The sequence below is a fragment of the Palaemon carinicauda genome, chromosome 3, assembly GCF_036898095.1.
Source record: "Palaemon carinicauda isolate YSFRI2023 chromosome 3, ASM3689809v2, whole genome shotgun sequence".
Lineage (NCBI taxonomy): Eukaryota > Metazoa > Arthropoda > Malacostraca > Decapoda > Palaemonidae > Palaemon > Palaemon carinicauda.
In genome coordinates this window covers 25,358,865-25,385,157 of record NC_090727.1, presented here as the reverse complement: position 1 = coordinate 25,385,157, position 26,293 = coordinate 25,358,865, and the positions used below count along the sequence as shown (strand labels likewise).

At 33.7% G+C, this 26,293-nt stretch overlaps 2 long non-coding RNA genes across 7 annotated transcripts in view; one reads left to right on the top strand and one right to left on the bottom strand.

The window, feature by feature from the left end:
- The window catches only part of LOC137638227 (uncharacterized), a 433,485-nt gene that overhangs the window by 262,691 nt on the left and 144,501 nt on the right, over positions 1 to 26,293 (bottom strand). The gene's annotated exons all lie outside the window — the stretch shown is intronic.
- LOC137638226 (uncharacterized) lies at positions 1,839 to 25,041 on the top strand. 5 transcript variants are annotated; one of them, XR_011043924.1, is made up of 5 exons: positions 1,839 to 1,910; positions 10,755 to 10,972; positions 15,082 to 15,245; positions 15,748 to 17,546; positions 17,610 to 25,041. It is a non-coding gene; the product is annotated as an uncharacterized lncRNA (long non-coding RNA). The 5 variants fall into 5 exon arrangements; XR_011043922.1 differs by having other exon boundaries at positions 17,589 to 25,041; XR_011043923.1 differs by having other exon boundaries at positions 15,748 to 24,619; positions 24,659 to 25,041.

Below are 26,293 nucleotides of genomic sequence, written 5' to 3'. Positions count from 1 at the left end.
TTTTTAGATTTGTCTGACACATATGTATTGTTCTATGTACAGTACATATTTTAGGAATGAGTACCTGAATATCAGATATAGAATTATTAAGAAATACTGTATATTGTAACTTCCCTTAGACATGGATTTCAACTTCCCTCAAATGACAAATGATGAATTGCCACCTTGCTTCATAATATCTATGTCTATGTATTTGCAGATGCCTACAGTGGATTAGAGTTGTCAATATTGAATGTCTTCTTGATAATAGTACAGAATATGTAAACAACTGTTGTAGGGTATGCAGTCTTCACTTTTCTTGCAAGACTATGTGACTCCAGATTCCTCAAGACTCAATAAAAATGCATGTCCAGATCAAAATCTTGCAGGTGTGGATGAATATGTTATTGCTATAATATAAAGACGTTTTATATACTGTAATTTGTTTTATATTACATTTTATAGTACAGTATTATGGACTGAAAATGTTAGTTATACTAGTAACTCTTTCCCACTTTTACAGGTAATCCAAATGATACATCTGCAGCACCAGCAATAACATACAACTCTGAGTGCAGTACTGCAACATTTGAAAGCATTTTTGAAAAATCTGGCACAGGTATAGTTCAGTTTGTAGTTTTGAAATATAATTGTTTTGGTTGAATGACTTCTCTGTGGTTTGTTTCCTATTTGATTGGTGACGTCAATCTTTATTTGTTTTTCATGAAAATTAAGTTAAACCTAGATTTTTGCTTATACAGTATTCTGTAAAATACAGCATTGCATTTGTTATAAAAGGATACATTACTTTTACTACTTTGTTGTTGTACTTTTCTTAGTTTTATTAACAAATATTGCTTAACCTTTGCCTAATCAGCATGCAAGTTAGGTCTGCTTTTTCATTTTGATTTCATATTATTGGTTTTGATTATCCCATGCTTTGTTTGCTATTTAAATTCTGATATATGCATGTTTTGTTTGCATGACTTGTATAACTATTGCGTGCAAATGGAGCATGTGCCATTTCTTTTACTTTGTTTATGTTCTTTGCAAGAACATTTGTGTACAGTCGCTTAGGTATGCACAGCATACAATCATGAGCACAAACCCCCCAAAAAGGAAAATAGTTACTGTATACTATATTGGTGAAATAATAAGATAATATGAGAATAAGTTTGTTTCATTCTAACTGCCCTCTCAATTTTAGATAAAGATACTTAGCAATTAATATTACATTAACTGAAGGATTTTATCTAATGATTCAGAAATGCCTAATATATAAGCCATAAGCTATGATAGAGCCCTATAATCATGTTAACAAGCAATATTAATCGATTAACAATTATTTAACCAGGGGGCTATTTTGGGGAGAATTTCTCCCCAAATCTGGGAATTTTTAGAGGTTTTGGGGGATATGAAATGTGCGAATTCCCATACGTCTGGTAACTGAAAAACACTCTATTGTAAATATTCATGAATAATTCTGTCTTCAATAAGATTTATAATGACTTAATTACGTTTTATTATTTTCCTTTGATATGACATTCATTACAATTATAATTTGATTAATATATCTTTCAGAGCACAAAATTAAATCAAAACATGAGTTCGTCATTCAAAAGCTGAATATTACTATTTGTGGTTTCACAAACACCATAATTAAAATAGATACAGAATATATTATAATCATAGAAGATACAGGAGTAAATAGTACAGTATTTAGTAGGCTACAGACTCGGTTTTTGTTGGAAACTACCTGGAGAAACTACTTCTGGTCAGGGGAACTTTTAGGGACCGTCTAGGGATGTTCCTGACTGTGTAAACTGTAGAAGAAGATTCATTTCTCGTACAAAGAGAGAGGAAGAAGGAACTAAGTCTTGTGACTCTTGTCTTTCAACTTGTGATCCTGCAAACAGTGAAGGCTTCATTAGGTAAGGAGGGACACATTTTACAAGGTCTTATTGATTCTATTATGTTCTTGCGGTATCTTTAGTGACTCAAAATACTACAGATTTGAATATCTTGTAGGTGCTGTAGGTTTCCATGTGTTAAATCATCGAATTTCTTTAAGGGTCTTTTATTGGTGAAGAAACTTTATAAAAAGACATTTCTCAGAACTGTCCTCCTTAGCGTGTGTTGGTAATACCATTAATCAGTGAGTGGTTATTAAATGATATTCTTTCCAGATGTGGCTTTAACTTTTCAATTAACAATATGATGGTGTATAACTGTAGTCTCTGTGTGGTTATAGTTCCAGTTAAGGAATCTGTAATCACCTATAACTGAAGTTGTTACTGTAAAAATTAATGGGGATTTTACCTATGCCCATAGCCGTAGTCCTAGATTTTATAATCCAAATCAAATGTCGATAATATATACTTTCTATAGGTTTTTTGTTCCCGTGATTGAAATAGTGTCGTATCGTAAAGACTGCTCAATATTTCATTTAATAAAATACACAACTGTGTTTTAATCACATCTTTTAATTTAATCTGGTAAGAAATTTTATTAGAATTTTTTTTCACATATTAAAATTGTGAATGTGATTTCGTTGAATAGATATGGTGAAAACTGTATAATTTGGGTAAATTATTTGCTTTGAAAAAGTTTCATTAGGAACCGAGAGTTTCAGGTGATGTGTGTATTAAAAAGTAATTGGTTAATTGACGAAGAATATAATTCAGTGAACAACTCGACATTCTTACAGAATTATTATTTTACTTATACCCAAAATGAATTACTTTTATAACTCGGTATATACATGATGTATGATTATACAAATGCCATTCATTTGAAACCAAATACACACAATCTTTAAGACAAAAATATACAATTCTTTTGCTTTATGGAACATCCATTGTCTCGCTTCATTAGTTTGAAAGTCTTTGGCCAGCCACGCCCACCAATTAGGTGCTCTCTCTCTCTCTCTCTCTCTCTCTCTCTCTCTCTCTCTCTCTCTCTCTCTCTCTCTCTCTCTCTCTCATAATACAGGAAAGCAGTAAGCATCAAATCCAAGATATAAGTTATTTGTAAGTTTAGATTAAGTCAGTTCAACACATGCACTTGCACAGAAGTGTTTGGTAGAAAATGAGGCTTATTATTTTTTATTTTTAAGGGACTCTATACCACCAATACGTTGAAATTCAAGTTTAAATTAAAGTAGGAAATGACTGTGTTAAAATCCCAAGTAGGAACACTGCTTTTTATCTAAGTTTATAGTATATATTGTTGGGAAAACCTTTATAGAAACGATTTATTTCGTATGCAACTCTCATATTGTTTCATATTCCAATAGCAGACCTATAATCACCTCATTAGTAATGAATAATTAACTCTTACTGTAAGTGGTGAGGTGATTCCTTGCCTGTTTTCGACCAACCAGACAGAACTGGTTTTCTGTATATTTGTTCTTCGTTTAAGAGGACGGACCTACTCGTTGTCAGTGAATTTTCAAAAAATTTTTATCTGTAAATGGAAAGCCTTATTCAGTAATTAATACTAAGTCTTCCTTCAGTATCAAGGTAAAAAGTTGAATTTGTTCTGCATTAATTAATTTTATTACTACATGATGATTAGCTTTATTTGCGACAATATTAATTTATGAAAAAAGTGGTTAGTAGTGATGCCATGATTGCCTGAAATGTTGATGCTGTCTTTAATACTTTGTGGATTTGGACAATTTGAATCTAAGGCAAGACTTTAACCATGTAATAATTACCAGAAAAAAAAATATTTAGACTTAAGTAGTGGTTATAAAGCATCAGTTCTGTTTTTTAACCATGAGAGAATGAGTGGAGATGCTACAACAATTATAATGTCAGTTTAATGGCCTACATATTTTCAATGATTTGACTGTTCACATTTGAAATTGTAGGAAAGAATGACGCAAAAGTTTTTGAGCATTGATTCCACAATCGTGGAATGTAGGCTGTGACATCATACAGCAGTGGCAATTTTTATTTCGTTAGAATTTAGGAACCGATTTCAAGAGTAGGCTACTTCTTTGTTAAATTATGCTTACGTTTCTAGGTGATATGGGCAGTCTTGCATGAGTTGCACAACTTGTTCATTATTATTATTATTATTATTATTATTATTATTATTATTATTATTATTATTATTATTGTTGTTGTTGTTGTTGTTGTTGTTGTTGTTATTATTGTTAATAAACATGGAATTTCCTGAAACATTCATAAATCTAATTAACTAGATACTATAGATAGCTTTTCATATATAGGTCCGTTTATTGTATACAGAGTCTAAGGTAATTTTGCATAAAACACGTTTCATGTTTATTTTCAAATTATTTCATTTTCAAACAGGGCCACGATTTAGGTATCGTATTTTTCCTTGCAAGTTTTCATACGCTGGTAACAGAATCGTAAGAAGTTAGGACGAATTTCTTGTGTAATTCTGATATCTATGAGAAAATATTTTTGGGAGAGCTTTTATTGATACGATTCATTTTCTATTAAGCTCTAATAAATGACCTTTTTTCATTCACTAAACTCGTACTTTAATTAAAGAGGTGGCATTTCCTTGTCTGTTTTCGACCAGTCAGGCAAAAGTGGTATTCTAAATATTTGTATTTTGTTGTCCGTGAAGTTTGAAAGAAAATCAGTTTTTAATATGAAAATAGAAAGCCTTATCTTCGTTTCACACAAAGGTAATAAGTTAATTTTATTTTACATTTATCAATTTTCAATTACTATATAAGTAGTTTTATATGGACATTTCCGGCAGCAATATCCCGTTGATGATTGCTTAAAACGTCAATACTGTCTGACCATTTGTAGACTAAAACTTTATTCGAAGGCGCAAAAATTTATATGTAACTTGTTTCGATTTTCGTCAATGTTTGTGGTTGTGGCAAGATGAGGGAGTTTAGTAATAACAAAAGTATCTTGATATAAAAGTATTTTCTGTGTAAGGAAATATGTTTTAACTGATCTAGAATCACCAACAACAAAAATATTTGACCTGTCTCAAGGTGGTTATAATGGACAAGTGCTTCTGTTGAGTTCTAACCCTGAAAAGACTTTTTTTTAGATGTTATAACAGTTATAAATGTTAATCCAACTCGACTTACAAATTTGACATTATGCAGATACTGGGGTACGTATTGAACTGAAAGTTCACACTTGGCAATGCGGTACAAAACCAATCGAAAAGTGTCATCTCAGTATTGGTTCCACAATTAAAGAATTCTATAGTAGGCCTACGTGTCTAAGTTGAATCGCAAATTTATGTTCATAGGTTATGTTGGCGATCTCAAATGTGTTGCGCATCCTGCAATAATCATGGTTTTATCTAGAACATATTCACAAATTACCTTTGTTAATAATAATCCTTTTGTTTGTGGTTAGTGTGTGGTCTAGCCCGTACTGATGATTGTAAAAGTCCTTTGTTTAGTTCGGCCAATAAGTGAATTTTCAATACTTTTCGTTTTGGTTTTGAAACTGAAATACGATTTAGCTTTAGTATATATTCCTGTTTTATGTTCATTTGGGATATTTACTATTATTTTTCATATGTTGGTTGCAAATTCATAGTAGGTTAGCCAGAGTTTATTAACGAATTCAGATGGGTTTTCACCTGGGTATTGGGTGGTCATCTATAGACTACACCAGGTAAAATTGAGGCCACACTATGACCGTTAAATGGAATTCCTATTTTTAGATAACAAAATCCATACCCCAGTTGAGTAATTATTCCATTAACATCGAATTGAAAGTAAGCAAGGCGAGTTTTTTTTTCTAAATTTCTTGTTAAATCTCGATTTTTGCTCTTTCATATCTTAAACTCAAAATGTCTTGAAGTACATCATCCTCATCAACATCTCTTACACCTGTTGACGCAAAGGGCCTCGGTTAGATTTCATCAGTCGTCTCTATTTTGAGCTTTTATTTCATTACTTCTCCATACATCATCTACTTCACATCCTTGACAGGTGAGCGTCAGTCTGGTATAAGAGTCCAGCTCAAACTCGTTAGTTTCTTTGGTCACTGCAACCTCACCATTCTTGTGAGCTAGGAGGGATGGGGATTTGGGAGAGCCTATAGGTCTATCTGTTGAGTCATCAGCAGCCATTGCCGGGCCCTCCTTGGTCCCAGCCTGGGTGGAGAGAGGTCTTGGGTGCTGATCATATGTTTATATGGTCAGTCTCTAGGACATTGTCCTGCACGATATGGCAATGTCGCTGTCCCTTGCCCCTGCCATTCATGAGCGGCCTTTTAACCCATGTAGGCCTGGATCTTCCAACTCATCTAGTGCCTTGTGGAGCCCAGGTGAACGTTTGGTGAACTAATCTCTCTTGGGAAGATTATGATGAGGGTTAGATAGAGAGGGTTTGGGCATGTTCTTCAAATACATCAGGGAAATATAATTTGCTTTATACCTTCGTTAAGGAGAGTTCATTTGTAGTAACACTGTTTATTGATTCAAATCATTAAGGGACAAAAGATCAGAGTTAATATATCTGAGGTATTATAATGCCTAGAGAAACCACGGCAAAGGATGGAACTTTTACTTTAGTTATACCTAATTGCTTTTGAAAGATCAAGGAAATCGTGCATGGGGAGGAGATACAGTATTAATGAATTGTATTTTTCAGAGGATAGGGAAAAGTTAAGTTGTTAACTGCTTACGTTTTTTGAATGACGTAGACATTTGTAAAGAATTCATTAGAAGCGTTGAACCGTCATCAAAGTTTCATCCAAGGATTCAATGCTTCGAAAGAGAATCTATCCTAGATTACAATTCCAGTGACTCGACTTTTCGGTCAACGACACTGGGAAAAGGTTCAGTTATTTTTTTGATCTTGCTGAGCAGGTGACTTTGACGGCTGCTTTTCCGATCCCATACAGCAGGGGAACCCTACTCTCTACAGTCATTTTATCTTGTTCGATCAGAGTATTCATCATTTCATATCACATATTGCTCATTTACTGTGAAAATGAATAAAAAGGTCCGCTGTACACTGTGAATGTGCAAGCCAATATTTTAATTCACGTCTGTGATATCAGTATTGAAATTTAGATATTTTTCTGTTTCATCATCTTCATCCTCCTCCTACGCCTATTGACGCAAAGGGCCACGGTTATTTTTTGCCAGTCATCTCTATCTTAAGCTTTTAATTCAATACTTCTCTATTCATCATCATCTACCCCACGCTTCATAGTCCTCAGCCATGTAGGTCTGGGTCTTCCAACTCTTCCAGTGCCTTGTGGTGCCAAGTTAAACGTTTGGTAAACTAATCTCTCTTAGGGAGTGCGAAGAGCATGCCCAAACCATCTCCAACTACCCCTCACATACCCCTTAGTGACCCCGTCCCCCTTTGCACTGTAAAAAATAACACCTTCGATTATGTATTTTATATTTTCCTTCAAAATGTATTACAGTTCGTCGTGATTAACTTCATGAAATACCATGAGTTGAAGGGAAAAGTATTGCACTAATATACTAGACCTTACAAAATTCTTCAGCCCAGCGAAACAAAAGCAATGACCTCATCATTGCTTCATTTTACGGATGTCTATTATACTTGTTGCCTCATATTTAAAAAAAGGCTTTGTAATTTTCTATGAATCTTGAGTCGATTCATTAACATGAGACACATGAATGACAAACATAGACTATCTGAACCAAGAACAAACAGTAAATTTGGTGAAAGGGCTTTTAGCTACCGTGCGCCTAAACATTATAATAAACTGCCAACTGAAATGAAGGACCTAAAGGGCGCAATTGAATTTAAAAAGAAACGAAAGACATTACTTTTCACAAGATCATATGATTTGGAAGATGCTACAATCAAAGAATTGTATAAGTTATAAAGAAAATGTTTCATTAGATGATTAGTATGGACCCGCCCGAGAAGTAGTTCACTCGACTTCATTGGACGGTTGGATTTAACCCCCCCCCCCCCCAACAAGTAAACAAGTAAGTAATCCCCTGGATAAATCACCCCAATTTTACTAATTCGCACATTTTACTTTTGGAATCAATACGTCCACGAAAATCTCTTTTGATTTAAACACTCAACTGCTTTAACATACTTGAATAGCTGTCTCTAATTTATCCCCGGTGCACTGGAGGACCTACATGATTTGTTTGTTGTAAACATTCTCAATTACTAAGAATATCGTATTGCGTAATCTTCGTTGATTGTTAAATTTCATGAATTTAAAAAAAAAAAGTCTTCATCTTCTTTTGAAGGCCTTAATATCACATATCCTTTGGATGTAGAGTGAGTACTTGGTATACTAACTTAAGAACGCATATTTGAAAGCTCAACAACTCATAAATATTCTTGTGTCCATTATTTGTTACCTGCACGATGTATAACAATTAGCTTATTTATGTTGGACGTCCAATTATGATAATTTGATGAGTCTCGTGTAATATCTTCAATTTATTCTAAGGTTAATAGGCAAGGCAGTGTTGTTTAGTCAGTAGTGTGTTATTAATCTTTCTCCTCTGTTTATTATGATTTGCAACTTCCTAAGTTACACTTCGATTATGTTGTAATAGATAGTTAGTGTAGACGATCCTGACAACAACTCAGTTAATCCTAGTTTCTTAACAATGCCCTTCCAGATATTTCTTTACGAAAGCAATATTTCTAAGGTGATTTCCACTGAGAGAGACTAAGTTAGTCCAGTGAATAGCTAAGCCATGTTGCCATTAGGCATAAAATTTATTAATGTCACAAAAGTTTTAAAGGTTTTAAAGCCACTCATGCATGGCAAAGGAAAGTGACAATGCCTTGTTATATAATCTCTCTCTCTCTCTCTCTCTCTCTCTCTCTCTCTCTCTCTCTCTCTCTCTCTCTCTCTCTCTCTCTCATTTGAGATTCATTCAATCCCCAAATTCAATGGATGAGAGAGAGAGAGAGAGAGAGAGAGAGAGAGAGAGAGAGAGAGAAATGAACCCTGTAAATTTTCCTTTTTTATTTGAGTTGACTGACTGATATAAACTCAATCACTTTGCGAAGGTAATTTTAGTATTTTTGCAAGTTGATCCGGGAACCGATGTTTACACCTAATTCTTATTTTTCTTTGCTAAGACAAGATAGAGATGATGATTTTTGAATTTTTTAATTTTTTTTTCTTTTTGTTTTCAGAGTAAACTATATTCAGTGAACTTTCCATATTACGTTAAACATTATCCCAGATTTTTCTTTTTTTATTTGAAACTCGTCTTTTTATTATCTTTTGAATTTAAGTTTCCCTTCATATTTTTTCACACGTATTTCCAAAAATCTAAAATTCAATTTGGTGATTTGTGGAACTTATACTTTCATTGAAACCTGATTTTATGACTTCCATTTTATTATGCATTCACTTCATAAGTGTCATTTTAACTAATGGAAAAATGAGACCATAGTTTTAGCATAAGCTGAAGGGAAGTTAAATACTTAGAACAGGAAGTTAGGAAGTATGGAGACGTTATAATAGAGTTGGATAATTGACATTGAAGGTGAAAATATAAAGATATAGAGACTGCAGTGGTACCTACATTGTTACCAAATATTGAGACCTATTGTGTTATAATGTTAGATAGACTTCGGTTCAAGATTATTAAAGGAATATTTGAACAAGTTACAACTAAACCTTATTTTGGGGTTGATAGCGAGAACAAGCATTTGGACAGGAGAGAGAAAGTAAGAAAAGGTGATGCGTTTCTAAAACATCATTACATAAGATAACAGATAAAGTTAGTTGAAGAGACAGCAGGGAACTACATGGTCAATATTAAGAAAAAATGAAAATCATTTAGAAATATGCAATAAGTATATTAACAAAATTGAAGAGATAAGAAATAAAAAGTCAAAACTAAAAATCGAAATAAAAGGTTAAATGAAAACATAAATTGCTATAGATATATAGGAAAAAGGAAACAGAAATAACATAGTTGTTTGTAAAAGGGAATAACAGAATGGATTACATAGGTGGAATCAACCAATCGCGGATGAATACGATATTATTATTATTATTATTATTATTATTATTATTATGCTACAACCCTAGTTGGAAAAGCAGGATGATATAACCCCAAAACGCTCCAACAGGGAAAATAGCCCAGTGAGGAGAAGTTTAAGAACAATAATATCAAAATAAATTTCCCCATATAAACTATAAAAACTTGAAAATAACAAGAGGATAAAAACTTCAAAATAACTATAAGAAGAGAAACAAGACAGAATAGCTTTAATAGAAAATGTAAAAAAAAGAATGAAAATGAAAGGCTTTGTGAGGTTTACAAAGAAACAAATAATACAACAGAACATTTGTTGAGATGTAGAGAGTTACGAAAAGAAGCTTTAGCATAGAGTTAAGAAAATTAGTTTTGCCAACCAAAGAAGTTGTCCCATACATTAGTTGATAATGAAAATGCTGGAGATTACATTGCCTTACACCTTGTGACTTTAATCTGTGTTGAGGATTGAGCAACGAGGAACATGGTTGTTGTAGTAAATTTAAAAGTAGTGAATATGTTGAGTCAACTGAAAAGGAACCTTTGAGTTTATTTGAATGGAAAATGAGTTTCTTTATATATTTGTTTTCAATTTTATTTGTGATAATCAGTTAAATACTAAAGCTCGCTCGCTCTCTCTCTCTCTCTCTCTCTCTCTCTCTCTCTCTCTCTCTCTCTCTCTCTCTCTCTCTCTCTCTCTCTCTCTCTCTCTCAATACTATAAATGTTGTTGTATATGGAATGATTGCATTAATAAATAAAATTACTATAATATTAATTAATTTCTTTTTTTTTCATCAGAGGATGGACACAGTCGTCAAGATGATGATGATCTTTCTAAGCAGTATCTCAATTGTCCCTTCTAAAGACCACAAGACTCTACAAAAATAATCATCATCATCATCATCGTGCAGGTGTATCAATATCCCAAAGAGATCGGCAATCATGGCTCTCCATTCCTGTCTCTTTCCGACTCTCTGCAGCAACCGAGCTACAGATATACACTGCAGTAATTATAGGTAAGTGGTTAACTAAATTAGATATTATTTTAGTATGTGAGAACATTTAAAGTGGAACACTCCTGCTTTTCAGGCTGTTTAAGTATCATTAATCTTTAAATAACTTTTTAATACCAAATTTCAAAGTGTTTGGTTAGATTCTTCCTGCCAGTCCCAAGGTACATCCTTTGTCCAGTGTTTATAGACCAAGTGCAGTTTTTATTCCCGTATTCTGTGCTCTTCCTACCAATACGATACATTTATTTGCTTGTAGTATAAAAGATGTTATTCCAACTTCATCCAGGCTTTTGTGTCTCTTCTCACGTTTTCATTCTCACAATTTCACAGACATCTCAACTAGTACTTCCCAGAATATCAACACAGCCACTTTTTTCACGTTTATTAAGTTCATCCAAACTTTTGCCACTTTTCTCACTTTATAAAACGGCTCTCTCAATATGTAAGCAACTCCCACAACATTCACTTGGCCCATTATATTAATTTTTTCAACTCTGCACATCCATTTCAACATTCATATTTTTACCAATTCCATTTTCCTATCTTGTGCCTTCTAAATCACTAGTGTGTCAGTCCCCCCCCCCCCAAAAAAAAAAAAAAACATTGCAGATCTAATGTCACTTCTATAAAACATTCCTTTAACCTTTGCACTGATCCCCTTCTATTTGTATAGTTAATTGTTAATTTTATTCTAGATACAAAATCCAACTTTCTTGATGTCATCCAAGCCCAGTTTAGCCCTTCCATTAAAATATCTTTTTTCTTCACGTGCTTGGCTCCACATTTCTAGCTTGATAATAATAATAATAATAATAATAATAATAATAATAATAATAATAATAATAATAATAATAATTAATAAAAAACAATAACAATAATAATAACAACAAATTACTAAGAAATTACTTTTTGTTGGGAATATTTACCTACTTTTAGTATGTTCGTTTGTTAGTTCCCGACAGTAATTTACGTTTTTTACGGTCTACGGTGGCCTATCATATGATGTTTATTAGACCAATGAGTGTTTTACTTGGCCAATTTGGGGATAAACGCTTTTGTCCAGTTTTGCTGGAAACAGGTACGAGAGACTAGTGTTGTCCGGCTGTGAACTGCACAAAGAAACTCTAGGTTATAAAGGCAATTCTTTCCGTAAAGGGAGAAGTGAGATTAGATGTTCAAATGTGAGATTAAATGCTCAAAAATTAATACGCAAATGTATTCGTGTTACCTCCGACTGTGTCCTTTTGCGTATAACAACTCTCTTTTGGTGTGATCAGTCAGCCTACTCACATGTGTCCATTAATGTAAGGTGAGCAAATATTCAAAATGTGGAAATTATGCTGGTGATTAAAAAACTAAAGAATGTACTTTGGATTTCATCAAATGTATTTTCTACTCGCTTGCTTGCTTACCTTCATATTCACTACTTACTTACTTACTTACTTCACGCATAACGCAGAGACCTACAAGATAAATTTATCTCATCTTAAGCATTTTGTGTATCACACAGGATAATGGATGTTAATTGTTAAATTACCACAATTTCGTTAAAAGATTAAAAAAAATACAGAACATTGGTGAATTCGAAATGCTGTGATGACTGTTAAGTTTTGGATTCAATATGAAATATAAAGCTTTGAACTAATTTTTGAATGAGAATTGTTTGGTTATAAATATTCTTCTTCTTCGTGGTTTGCATATCTTAGAATATAGTGTCAGAAGATGAAAAATATTTTGTTAAATTTCATCGTTTAATTGCTTTTGTCATCTTAAATTTATTCCGTTTTGTGAATCAGTGAACGTCTACAATTATATATTGATAATAATAGCGGGGTCTTGCATATATATATATATATATATATATATATATATGTATATATATATATATATATATATATATATATATACATACATATATATATGTATATATATATATGTATATATTATATATGTATATATACATATATATATATATATATATATATATATATATATATATATATATATATATATATATATATATATATATAAACAGTAATTAGCACTCCATTGTTTAATTTTAATATTTCACTTTAAAGACTGGTTTCGTGGTCCTATCACACAGGGGAACCTTACTCACTACAGGACCTACAAGATCTGTTTGTCGTATGCATTCTTAGGAATTTTGCGTATCTCACTGAATGATTTCTGTATTGTCAAATCCACATAATTGAAGCACTTAGAAAGCTCCAATCTCTCTCTCTCTCTCTCTCTCTCTCTCTCTCTCTCTCTCTCTCTCTCTCTCTCTCTCTCTCTCTCTCTCAATCATTTTGTGACTGAATAACTTTGTGATAGTCTAAAGAACAACTACAGCTTATTCAAATCAGCTCAGAGGTAACGGACACAAACTGGAATTGAAAAGATACACCTCAACTTAATGTGGAAAAGTTTCTTTACATACGAAAATAGCAAATTCTTGGAATAGACTTCCAGCGGATGTAGTGAACAGTAACACTTAGGTAAACGAGTTCAAGAATAAGTTAGACAAGATCATAATATCTTCAGTTGTCATTTGAGATGGTAACAGAGCGAGTTTCAATAGTCAGTCCTGGAAAGAACACAGGTGATGACGATGTTCACGATGAACTTGTCATTGTCCCAGTTTGCCTTATTCTTTAGTGACGTATTTCTGAGGTCATTATAACATAACACTTCACTAAAAATGACTGGACTTGTCCACTGTAGGTCAATGCAAGTCGGACAATCAGTTATCGGTTGTCCAAAGTTATTTCTGCATGGTTTTGGAAAGACAGATTCGACTGGCGTTATCTTTAGTAGCCAAACTTACTTTTAAAAATAAGTATTTGATTTTTGGATCACCTGAAGATCCACTATCTTAAATTTTCTCGTCTGAAGATCCACCACCCTAAGCGAGGATCTTTAGGTAATGGTTTAAAGCTTAATAAAACACTTAATCATAAAATCAAAGTAATTTATTAAAACGTACCATAATAACCAAAATGTGAACTCGTTAATGTGGATATTGTGCTACGATCTGTTCACATAACTTCTCAAAACCATTTTTAGGAAATCTGTCACATGAATTGCTGTAGGTAGGAGAGTGCCATAGCCTCTGTACCATGGTCTTCCACTGTCTTGGGTTAGAGTTCTCTTGCTTGAGGGTACACTCGGGCACACTATTCTATCTTATTTCTCTTCCTCTTGTTTTTTTTTATGTTTTTATAGTTTGTATGAAAAATTTATTCTAATCTCATTGTTCTTAAAATATTTTATTTTAATTGTTAATTACTTTATTTCCTTTCCTCACTGGGCTATTTTCCCTGTTGGAGCCCTCAGGCTTATAGCATCCTTCTTTTCCAACTCGGGTTGTAGCTTCACAAGTAATAATAATAATAATAATAATAATAATAATAATAATAATAATAATAATAATAATAATAATAATAATAATAATAATAATGAGTTTAACAATTCTTGCAGTCACGCATTGGCTTTATATAGCATGATATATAGATTTCTTTAGTAATCCCAGAACCGCCTAACGTTACTATATTTGCATAGAAGATTGAAACAAACATTCCCCACCCCCCACCCTTGTTTTTGTTCCTCCAATTCGTTCACTCCAGGGATACATGTTATAAAGTATGAACCCAATTCTGCAGTCACAGTCTATAACTATAACTATGACTATATCTATAACTATTATGCTGCAGTACAACAATCTGTTATTTGTGAAATTTTACTGGAATTTTAACTATTAAAGTAAAACAAAAATATGTCAGTAGGTATGTTACTCAGTATACTAGTTCCCCCTCATTTGTGGCCAATAGTTTGAGGTATGGTGTTTTTTGACAATTTGATTAATACAACCAATGAATTATGACTTTTTCAACAAATAAACCTCTTGTATTTGTTCGTGCTAACATGAATCTTTTGTAACTAAATAGTTTTTTATGCCTGGCAGTCAACTCAGCTGTTGACATTGGATAGTCAACTATTGACAAGTATCTTAAGCTTGGAAGGAGTCTTAAACTATCTTGGGAGAAATCTAGTTGAAGTACAGTAGGCAAAAGTGAAAATGTTGCTAAAATGTCCTTTTCAATTCTTTCCAGATTTGTGCTCCAGTTTGCTCGGTATTGAATTCATCATAAACTGATGACTGAAAGAGGACACTAAGGCTGTCATGCAACAAGTTGAGAAATTGTTACAAGCGAATCCTCTGTCTTCTGTAAGACACCATCCAGGGTGAACTAATACTGTGAACTTCGCTTGAAAGGTAAAATCCTCGTTCTAAAGTTCTATGCTTTTTAGAAGATATGTTAGATTTCTGGCATTTAGTGCTGGTTATGAAGTTCCTCAATCACGTACAGAACAATATTAGATTATGCTGAGTAAATAATATTCAAGATCTTTTTTATTTCCAGAAATTGGTTTTCCATCCAGTGAGATTTATTTTTTTCTTGATTTGAAACAAGTAATTGGCCTCGCAGGATTCACTTAGGCTGTATTTGATCAAAATATATATTTCTTATTAATGTTTTTTTTCTACTAATTCCCGAGTAGTTGGTAAAAGCTTTGATTAAATTAATGCATTTTTGTAAAGGGAAAAATGTAAATGCAAGTATAGTTTAATTCTAGGTCTCCATTAGACCTACTTTTTTGGGATAATAAAACTTTAAGTTTACTTTTCTTTGTCAAAATAATTTTAGGAAAAATGAGTGATGTAAAATAGGCAAAAGCAAAAATTCTGTTGAATTGTCCTTTTCAATTCTTTCCAGATTTGTGTTCCAGTTTGTGTGGTATGGCACCGAAGCCTAGAGGACGTGAAGACAGACGCTGTTGATCCTTAAGTTGAAAGATTGTGATGAAGGTCTTCAGTCTCCTGTCTCCAGTATGACCCGAGTTAAGTCTGCCATTTTCAATGATCCAATACTGTCAACTTCGTTTGTATGGTCAAATGATTTTGAAAGTTGTGTGCTTTTAAAACCTAGGTTAGATTTTGTGACATTTGGTACTAGGGTGAAGTTATCATAAGAGTACAGAGATAGAATATTAGACTGGAGTCAGTAAATACCTGGTTTTGAAGTGATTTGTTTTCCATTTTATGAGAATTATTTTCGGGAAGGGGAGTCTTTAGATTAAAATTTAAGTGATAGGACTCGATCAAACAAATAAAAAAATCAATTTTTCTTTTCTTTTTTTTTTGGCTGAATTATTCTGTTTTTTTTTTTTTTTTTTTTTTTTTTCTAGTAGTAAATCCCGTTAGTTTGAAAGCTCAGATTAAACTCATGCTATTTATTAAATGCTTTTAAACTCGAGTAAGTTTAGAGTTTAGTTCTATATTTACTTTTTTACTTTTACTTTTAGGGGTTTATTTCTCGCCCTCCATCAGACACTAAGAGTCTGTTCAGGCGGGCCTTGATGTGTGAAAATAATTTCTTTCCAGTTTATATTTTGCTCTGTAACAAAAATCAAAACCTTTTTATTTGTTCTTTTAAGATATCCCGATTTTCTCTTTTTGCTTTGAAATACTCTATAACTTCTTCACTGAAATATCATAATCTATTGGTCTTTAGAATATCATAAGTTTTGTGACTTCGTTTTGGAGCTTAAAATGTTTTACATTTGGGGGCTTAATATATCTTATATTTGGGGATTAAAATATCTTATATTTGGGGATTAAAATATCTTATATTTGGGGCTTAGAATAACTTAATTTTGGGGGCTTAAAGTCTCTTATTTTTTTAGCTTCAAATATCCTACTTTTGGGGTCTTAAAATATCCTACTTTTGGGGCTTAAAATATCCTACTTTTAGGTGCTTAAATATCCTGATTTGTTTTCAGTTGATCTGATTTATTAAAAACATATTATTGCTTTAAAAATGGCCGAAAACAGTACTCAATTTGTGCATTATGAATCTTAATTAGTTATATTCTGTGAGTTCCTATTAACACTTTTGCCCTTCAGGTTAACGTGGCCTTCTCCTAGGATGCTTCAAACTCTCTAACCAAAAGGATGAGGGACATTAAGAACTACCCTAGTCCTCTGGGATCTGGACTTTCCTGGTAAAGTCCTTCAGAGCAAGTGGAACTTCTAGAACAGTCCTCTGGGAGCCGGACTCTCCTGGCAAAGTCCTTCAGAGCGAGTGGAACTTCTAGAACACCATTTTCTCCCTATGAGGATTTGAGTATCTAAGTTCAAGTTTTAAGTCTTGGACAGTATGCTAAGTTATATTGCCAGCTTACTAATTTACCTAAGTTCTTTCATTCTTAATTTCATGAATTTAGTTTTCCTAGATTAAATTCCCTTTGAAAATTACTTTAATGAATAATTTATGGCTAAAATTCACTTATAAAGCAATTTAGGTCTATATGAATCCATGTCAATCACTAAGGTTGCAATATTGGGTCAACTAACCTGAGGTCTTTTAGATATTAAATTTTTGGTCGTCCTGATAAAAGTTATTTCAAGTAGATGCTGAGCTGTTTCAGGTAGATGCAGGGCTTTTTCAGGTAGATGCAGGGCTTTTTTCAGGTAGACACAGGGCTGTTTCAGTTAGACACAGGGCTGTTTCATGTAGACGCAGGGCTGTTTCATGTAGACGCAGAGCTGTTTCAGGTAGACGCAGGGCTGTTTCAGGTAGACGCAGGGCTGTTTCAGGTAGACGCAGGGCTGTTTCAGGTAGAGGATGGGCCATTTCAGGTAAAAGTTATTTCAGGTAGAGGCTGGGCTATTTCAAGGAAGAGTTATTTCAGGTAGAAGCATGGCTGTTTCAGGTAGACGCATGGCTGTTTCAGGTAGATGCATGGCTGTTTCAGGTAGACGCAGGGCTGTTTCAGGTAGAGGGTGGGCCATTTCAAGTAGTAGTTATTTCAGATAGAGGGTGGGCTCTTTCAAGTATAGTTATTTCAGATAGAGGGTGGGCTATTTAAGGTAGAGGGTGGGCTATTGCAGGTAGATGCAGGGCTGTTTTAGGTAGGGACTGGGCGGTTTCATGTAGAGGCTGGGCCATTTCAGGTAAAAGTTATTTCAGGTAGAGGCTGGGCTATTTCAAGGAAGAGTTACTGTATTTGAGATAGAGGGTGGTGTATTTCAGATAGACTGGGCTATTTCAGGTAGAGGCAGGGCTGCTTCAGTTCAATTTCAGTCTAGAATTATTTCTATGATTTAGTGGGATTGGACATTCAAATCATGAGATCCCAGAAGCAAAGTTTTAGCTATTTTTTCTTTCTATTTGTCAATTTTGACTTTCAAGAATTAAGTATTTATAGTAAGATTTGGAAAACCTTTATGAATATTAAAGCAGGTTTTAGTTTGTAATCTATATAATTTTTAAAGCTCAGGAAATAGGAATATGTTAGTAAATTAGTTGGGGAAATTTCAAACTGTAGTGTTATTGTACTAGGAATTAAGTTTATATAAGAGTACTGAATTATCCGATGCCAAAACTTTCAGTTGATGGAAATGAAGTTTTAGTTTAAGTATACAGTAGCCTACATAGTTTTTTTTTTTTTTTTTTTTTTTTTTTTTTGCATTTAAATTGAGCTGCTTTAAATGCTTATTTCAAGGTGTGTTCTTGTCTAGCCTTTTAAATTTTTCTTTCTGTCCTATAAATTTAAGGTTCCTTCACACAAAACCCTTTCTAGTTTCAATAGTTTACCTTGGATAGCTGATCCCCCACATTGTATTTTGAATTTCATAAAGGATAATAACTAACAACTTTATTTGAAGCAATCTAAAGTTTAAATACACTATTGGTCCTACATTTAAAAATCTAGAGTAAATATTTTAATGTCTTTAATTTGTTTAAAAACTTATCTAACTTTTTTATTCTTAATTTTGCAAGATTTAGTATTTGATGAAAAGTCCATCCCACGTCCCCATGTTAAATCTCTCTCTCTCTCTCTCTCTCTCTCTCTCTCTCTCTCTCTCTCTCTCTCTCTCTCTCTCTCTCTGTCCAATATTAAGTTAATGTATAGAGAGGATTTTAGGAGTATACTATGAATGAAAGAAAAAGTTATAGAATATAGGCCTATCAAAAAGTTATTGTACATGGTTTTTCAGATTTGAATTAGATATTGTTAGAGAAGCTTAAATTTAAGGTTAGTAAAGATGGGTCTAAAACTTTGTGCTTCTGGGAAGGTCGAAAGGCTGATTTGTTGATTGGTATAGATTTGAATACTAAGAGTTAAAGTAGGAATAGAACATTGCTGGATAACACAGAATAGTAAATAGTTTTAGGTGATCGTTGGCAGACGAGATGGCTAGAGGGGCTTTGGTGTAAAGTGGCTAGGAGGGCTTTGGTGTGAAGTGGCCAGGAGGGCTTTGGTGTGAAATGACTAGGAGAGCTTTGGTGTGAAATGACTAGGAGAGCTTTGGTGTGAAATGGCTAGGAGAGCTTTGGTGTGAAATGGCTAGGAGAGCTTTGGTGTGAAAAGGCTAGGAAGACTTTGGTGTGAAATGGCTAGGAAGACTTTGGTGTGAAATGGCTAGGAAGACTTTGGTGTGAAATGGCTAGGAGGGCTTTAGTGTGAAGTGGCTAGGAGGGCTTTGGTGTGAAGTGGCTAGGAGGGCTTTGGTGTGAAGTGGCTAGGAGGGCTTTGGTGTGAAGTGGCTAGGAGGGCTTTGGTGTGAAGTGGCTAGGAGGGCTTTGGTGTGAAATGACTAGGAGAGCTTTTGTGTGAAATGACTAGGAGAGCTTTGGTGTGAAATGACTAGGAGAGCTTTGGTGTGAAAAGGCTAGGAAGACTTTGGTGTGAAAAGGCTAGGAAGACTTTGGTGTGAAATGGCTAGGAGGGCTTTAGTGTGAAGTGGCTAGGAGGGCTTTGGTGTGAAGTGGCTAGGAGGGCTTTGGTGTGAAGTGGCTAGGAGGGCTTTGGTGTGAAATGGCTAGGAGAGCTTTGGTGTGAAAAGGCTAGGAAGACTTTGGTGTGAAATGGCTAGGAAGACTTTGGTGTGAAATGGCTAGGAGGGCTTTAGTGTGAAGTGGCTAGGAGGGCTTTGGTGTGAAGTGGCTAGGAGGGCTTTGGTGTGAAGTGGCTAGGAGGGCTTTGGTGTGAAATGACTAGGAGAGCTTTTGTGTGAAATGACTAGGAGAGCTTTGGTGTGAAATGACTAGGAGAGCTTTGGTGTGAAAAGGCTAGGAAGACTTTGGTGTGAAAAGGCTAGGAAGACTTTGGTGTGAAAAGGCCAGGAAGACTTTGGTGTGAAATGGCTAGGCAGACTTTGGTGTGAAATGGCTAGGAGGGCTTTAGTGTGAAATGGCTAGGAAAGGCTTTAGTGTGAAAAGGCTAGGAAGGCTTTGGTGTGAAAAGGCTAGGAAAGGCTTTAGTGTGAAAAGGCTAGGAAGACTTTGGTGTGAAAAGGCTAGGAAGACTTTGGTTTGAAATGGCTAGGAGGGCTTTAGTGTGAAATGGCTAGGAGGGCTTTTGTGCGAAAGGGCTAGGAAGGCTTTAGTGTGAAAAGGCTAGGAAGACTTTTGTGTGAAATGGCTAGGAGGGCTTTTGTGTGAAGTGGCTAGAAGGGCTTTTGTGTGAAAGGGCTAGGAAAGGCTTTAGTGTGAAAAGGCTAGGAAGGCTTTAGTGTGAAAAGGCTAGTAAAGGCTTTAGTGTGAAAAGGCTAGGAAGACTTTTGTGTGAAATGGGTAGGAGGGCTTTTGTGTGAAATGGTTAGTAGGGCTAGGAAGTGTGATGGCTAGTATGTGAGTGTATGAAATTGTAGGGCTTTGTCTAGTATTAGTGATATTTCTCATCTTCTCTTGAGCTACATGAACATACCTTGAAATTAACTCTGATTTTTTTTTAAATGATAGAGGGCAGTATTTTGGAAAATCTTGCAAATGGGTTCGATTCAGATTGTTTACTCTAACACATAACTAAAGTTTCAGAACTCCCATTCCCACTCCTTGATCCTTCCCCCTCCTTATTTGGAAAGATTTTAAAAATTAAAGGGAACGTTCATATGACTGAACCTCCCTCCCCATTTGGCCCCCTCCCTCTTCTGGTATCAGTATTTGCCATATTCCTCACCACTGAAAGGCCAGAGGACCCATGAAGTATATCTCTTGCTTTTGACTGGAACCACTGTTCATTTAGGCTGTTTATGAACTTCCCATGTATGGAACTCGTTCATTCTTTCGCTGGTTTGATGAGAGAAGGAGACTGTTTACTTGGTTATGTTGTATTGTCAAAATGCTAGACTCTGTGTGCTATGGTGAACATGTTTAGTCCAATTTGATTTCCTTGAAATCTTGTCAGGGTAGATTCTGTCTTGTCAATTCTAGTCATGATTAATAATTCAGTCTTGTTAAAAGATCTTTAAAGCCTCAAATTATTTTAAAGTTTTGATGTTTCATGCGTTTAAACATTTTTGAAATTTAGTTTAAAACTTTTTAAAAATCTTTAATCTTTAATCTTGAATTGTAGGAGATTGTAATGTCAAATTGAACAGGTTTCTGTTATGTACACACTGTCATTTCAAATCAAACTATATCAAATTTATCATGTATTGTGTAAATTGAGTTGTGAAAAACTTTTTGTCAAGAGAGTGATTTAAATTCTGTCCAAGAATATGTGAAATTTCAATGTTAATGTGAAATTAGTAACTAATGTTTCAATTTTTCAATTTTATCTGTCAATGAAAATCAAAATGTTGTAGAGATATTTTAATTCAGTTTTAAAATTTTAGAAAACTCTCAAAAAATGTTGGCAGAATCAGTCTTGCATTCCAGTGCTTTCCATTACACTGAGAGATCCCTGAGCTCTCTGAAAAGGTGTCCAGCTGGGACCATAAATGTCCCAAGATATCTGATTCCTACTGTTTCTGTTCAGGACATAAAGAAGGGATAAAGAACTGCTGTTAGTCATTTTAGAAGAAATGTGTAATACATTCTTGAGTATATTGTTGTTGGTATAGTTTTAGTTGTTAGTAGGGAGTTAGTGCCAATGTTGATTAGTGGAATTAAGGGATTATTAAAGTCATTATTTGTGGAATTCAGGATCAGGTAACCTAGCTTAGGGGATGTTTATACAGGGTTAAATCATATGACTTCAATTTAATTTAGTTTAATCTGCTCTTGGTTAAGTATTTCTAAAATTTCTCCATGATTGGGCAAAGGATTTTAACTGAAGTATGACTTTTTGAGATGAGATTTTAAAGACGTACTATGATACTGATGTACAGAAATGTATCTTGTGTAGTAATTGACAAAACTTAATCACTCTGAAGTTATATTCATTTTATGCAAGGAAACTTTGTAGTTCAGAAATTTTAGACATGATATGATAAGCCCCTGAAGCTTGTACAAAACATCTAGTCAGAGTATTGGTGTTATATTGTAATAAACTTTATAACTCGCCAATTTCTTTTGATTTTAATGACACTTGAGATTTGAATTTACAATTTAAGTTGTTCACTATAAGATCATAATTTCTACGCTATTCTTTCCAGACAACTAAAGCCAAAAACTGTTAAATTAACAAAGTTTGATAAACTCTAATCTGCTTATGCTAAAGTCCCTAATGTTTAAATCCTAATATATTTGTCATAAACTGTTGATTAAACTCATTAAAACATTAGTTAACTTTCGTCCATGTTGAGTAAATGTGTAGTAACTTAGGGTAATCTAAAGCTAGAAGTTAGTACATTAATCTTCAAAGCAAATTATCAGAATTTATGTAAGTACTATAAGAAAAATCCTGAAAAATCAGTTTTTAGAGATTTTAATGTCTTGATATTTCATGTACTCAGCGTTTCAAATACCACCCCATTAAGCCACAATTTCATTTTTTGAAATTTAGTAACTTTTCGAGTTATGTTGAACGTTTTCATTATTTTCATATCGATGCGAAGTACAGAAGACCTGTGCTGATTTGGTTAGAAAGTTTTGAGTTTCAATTAGTTAATTTAGATTTAATTAATAATTGGTGGAATTAACTTTAACCAAATGGTAGTTTGATTATCATTTTCTCTTAATATGGTACAATATACTTTTCAAATGTCTGTTTTTGCATTGATTTTAATGTAGATATTACCGTCATCTCTGGGTAACTTGAAGGGGACAAGGAAAAGGTCAGTTTGTCATTATGTAATACGAAAAACTTTTTGGAAACTTTTTGAAAACTTTTTGATCATTGGTTCATGACAGTCATCTCTGAGAGTCCACCACTTATGTTGCTGTCCTACCACTTAAAATTAAACTTTGGTATTGAATTTAGGAATTAATTAATGCAGGACAATGCATTCCTTGTACATCAGTAAACTCGTAACAAGCAATGAACGGATGGTTGGATGATGGCCTGGTGTAAGTGTTAAGAGAAGGATCTAGTCTATAGAAAGGAGTTAGTGTCTCTTACTAGTTTTGTCTTTAGTGAAAATTAGTTTAATTGGTAGCAGATTTTAATAGATCTGTGTAAAGGTTATCTTAGTGAGACACCTAGATTAGTGTTTCTCTGGTTAAATCAAGGTTAGCAAGTGTCTGTACCTGAGGTTAACGCCAAAAATTTAATCTAGATTTTACTAAATCATAGGAGATTGAGTTTAAATAATAAGATTGAGTTTAAATAATAAGATTGAGTTTAAATAATGTGACTGAATTTAAGATTGAGATTAGGGTAAACTTTGTTCAGTAGGCAGCTCTGAAAATTCAAATTTCATGACAGACAATATCTGTTTCCTCACATAATTGGCCAAAGGGGAAGTTTCAAATCAAAGAGTTTTGAGAATAATCTAAATAATTCTGGTGCCTAAATTCATTTCATACTTGAATCGTAGATTTCAAAGATTTTCATAATGAGTAATTATGTAAATATATGAAATAGCAAATCCACAGGTTAATCAATTGAAAGTAATTTCACTTGTTTTTGCATTAATTATAGATTAAATCTAAAGAATTTTTAAATAGCTTTATCATTTGCTTACTTTACCAGATTGGTATATCCTAATTGTTTTTATCTGTAGATTGTCAATTATAAAGTTATTTTATGAATCTTTTGATAATATGTTAATATTTTACGTGGCCACATTAAGATTAGGTGATAGGCAAGGTGTTGAGAGTTCAATATGCAGTTATAAAAATATTCTTTATTAATATATGAAGGACAAACTACTGACTATTAAGATTGGAAATACGAAGTTTATAATGCCAAAGATATTTCATGAAAGGTAGACTGACTTCAAAGTAAGAGAGGATGATTCCAGATCATTCAAATTCTCCTTAAGCTTTTCAATAATTTGTTTTAGTCAGAAATGTTCAGGAGCATCTAATATCAATAGAATCTATTCAGGACTGGGCAGAGAGAGAGAGAGAGAGAGAGAGAGAGAGAGAGAGAGAGAGAGAGAGAGTGTGTGTGTGTGTATACTGTGTACTAATTTTTTTATAAAGTAGGCCTACTGTTCGATTAGTAAGTGTGTGTGTGTATGATAGGAATAAGTACAAGACAATGTGACACTCAGGTAAAATCTCTGTTTTTAAGGGTTGTTTAGCTTATAGGTAGGCCTACTGGTAGTTTAAGGGTTGTTCAGCTTTGTAGGTAGACCTACTGTTAGTTTAAGGGTTGTTCAGCTTTGTAGGTAGACCTACTGTTAGTTTAAGGGTTGTTCAGCTTTGTAGGTAGACCTACTGTTAGTTTAAGGATTATTCAGCTTTGTAGGTAGACCTACTGTTAGTTTAAGGGTTGTTCGCTTTGTAGGTAGGCCTACTGTTAGTTTAAGGGTTGTTCATATTTGAGAATGTATTACACATGGAACTAAATTGACTTTTTGTGGTCCACGTGCAAGGTTAATGTGTACTTCGGTCCGATCTGCCTATCTGCTAGGAGGAGTAGTAAGGATAGTCAGGGCAGTGGTTTGCACGTGTCTTCTCCTTTACCCGACTCAATCCTGCACATGAAATGGGACGGATGAGAGAGATCCTTTGGGGCAGTTGTGGTTCCTGTCTGCTTTTGAGAGAGCAAAAGGATTCTGGAGTAATTGATCGTGGTGGAATTGTAATATAAGACTGATGAGGTCTCCACTCCCTCCAACCATGTTTATATTTAATTATTGTTTCTAAAAGAAAATTTAGATTTGAAAAGATATCCCCTTGCTCTGACATTGCTTAAAGGTTTATCATTTAAAATGTAAAAAATTGAAGTTTAAGTTTTCATCTATAACTAAATAAAATACTATAACATTATCTTGAAAAATCTTCATACTATTCTTGGCGTATTTAATTCACAATCATTGCATTAATGTCTGTAAGATTTTCAATAAAACATTTCAAAAGAGAAGGAAATGGAAAGCATTCAAGGGCTTGGTGACTCTGTTCGTTCAAAAACAAAATGCCTAATTAGTCTTCTGTTACCAGGTGGGAAGGGGCGGGCCTTGGTGGGCTTTCCATTTCCTTCTCTTTTTTTTATTGAAAACTTAACTAATTTACACAATCATGACGCTTTTAATCTCAAATGTTCTAACTTCAAACTCATTCCAATGTTTAGAAAAATCAAAGATAACATATTACTTTAGTATCCCATTTCATGGGATCTGAGATTTCCGTTTTCTATGGTTTTCTGTCGTTGGTTGAGTTTGTTAGAAAACGGGGTAAAAGAATTTGATATAGCTTGTCATTGGCTTTGTAGTGTATTCATATTTATACTTAATAATGCTATTGAGTGTATTGAAACCTGTCCTATGTATGACACAACCAATCTTCTACAATAAAAGAATTGATAGAAATCTATTTGTTTTTCTTAATTATTCACAAACTTAAAAATTAATACAAAATAATAATCGACTCTTAGTCAACTAAGCTTAGTCAACTAAGCTTAAACCCAAAGTTAAAGTACCTTATATATTTTAAAAACTTATTTTTGAGGCTAGAATGAATTATTATCACAAGACTTGTCACAAGAGTTGTCAGGAATGAATATACTTTGAGAATTGGACTGAACATGAATATCATAGTAAATAGTCTTCACTTTAATAATACTTTCATACCAAGAGACTGTGTATATTTCTCTCATAATACCAGTGGAAGAGTGAACGAACTCTGTACATTGGAAGGGAATAAAACCAGTCTTATAAATGAACAATTGTGGTTAATCATAGTTAAAAGTATGTGAGCTCTCTGGTCTTTCAGAGAGAGAGAATGAAGGCATTTTACTGATAGGCTACCAGAAGAGGGAGGGGGACGACTGGGGAGAACACACTGTCATATGAACGTTAGATTAAGGAGAGAACACTCCACGTTACTGGAAAATTTTAATATTTTTATTATCTTGTTCTTTATATTCTTTGTTTAATACGGTTGTAATGCTAATGAAAAATATATTTTATAGAAGTTTTTA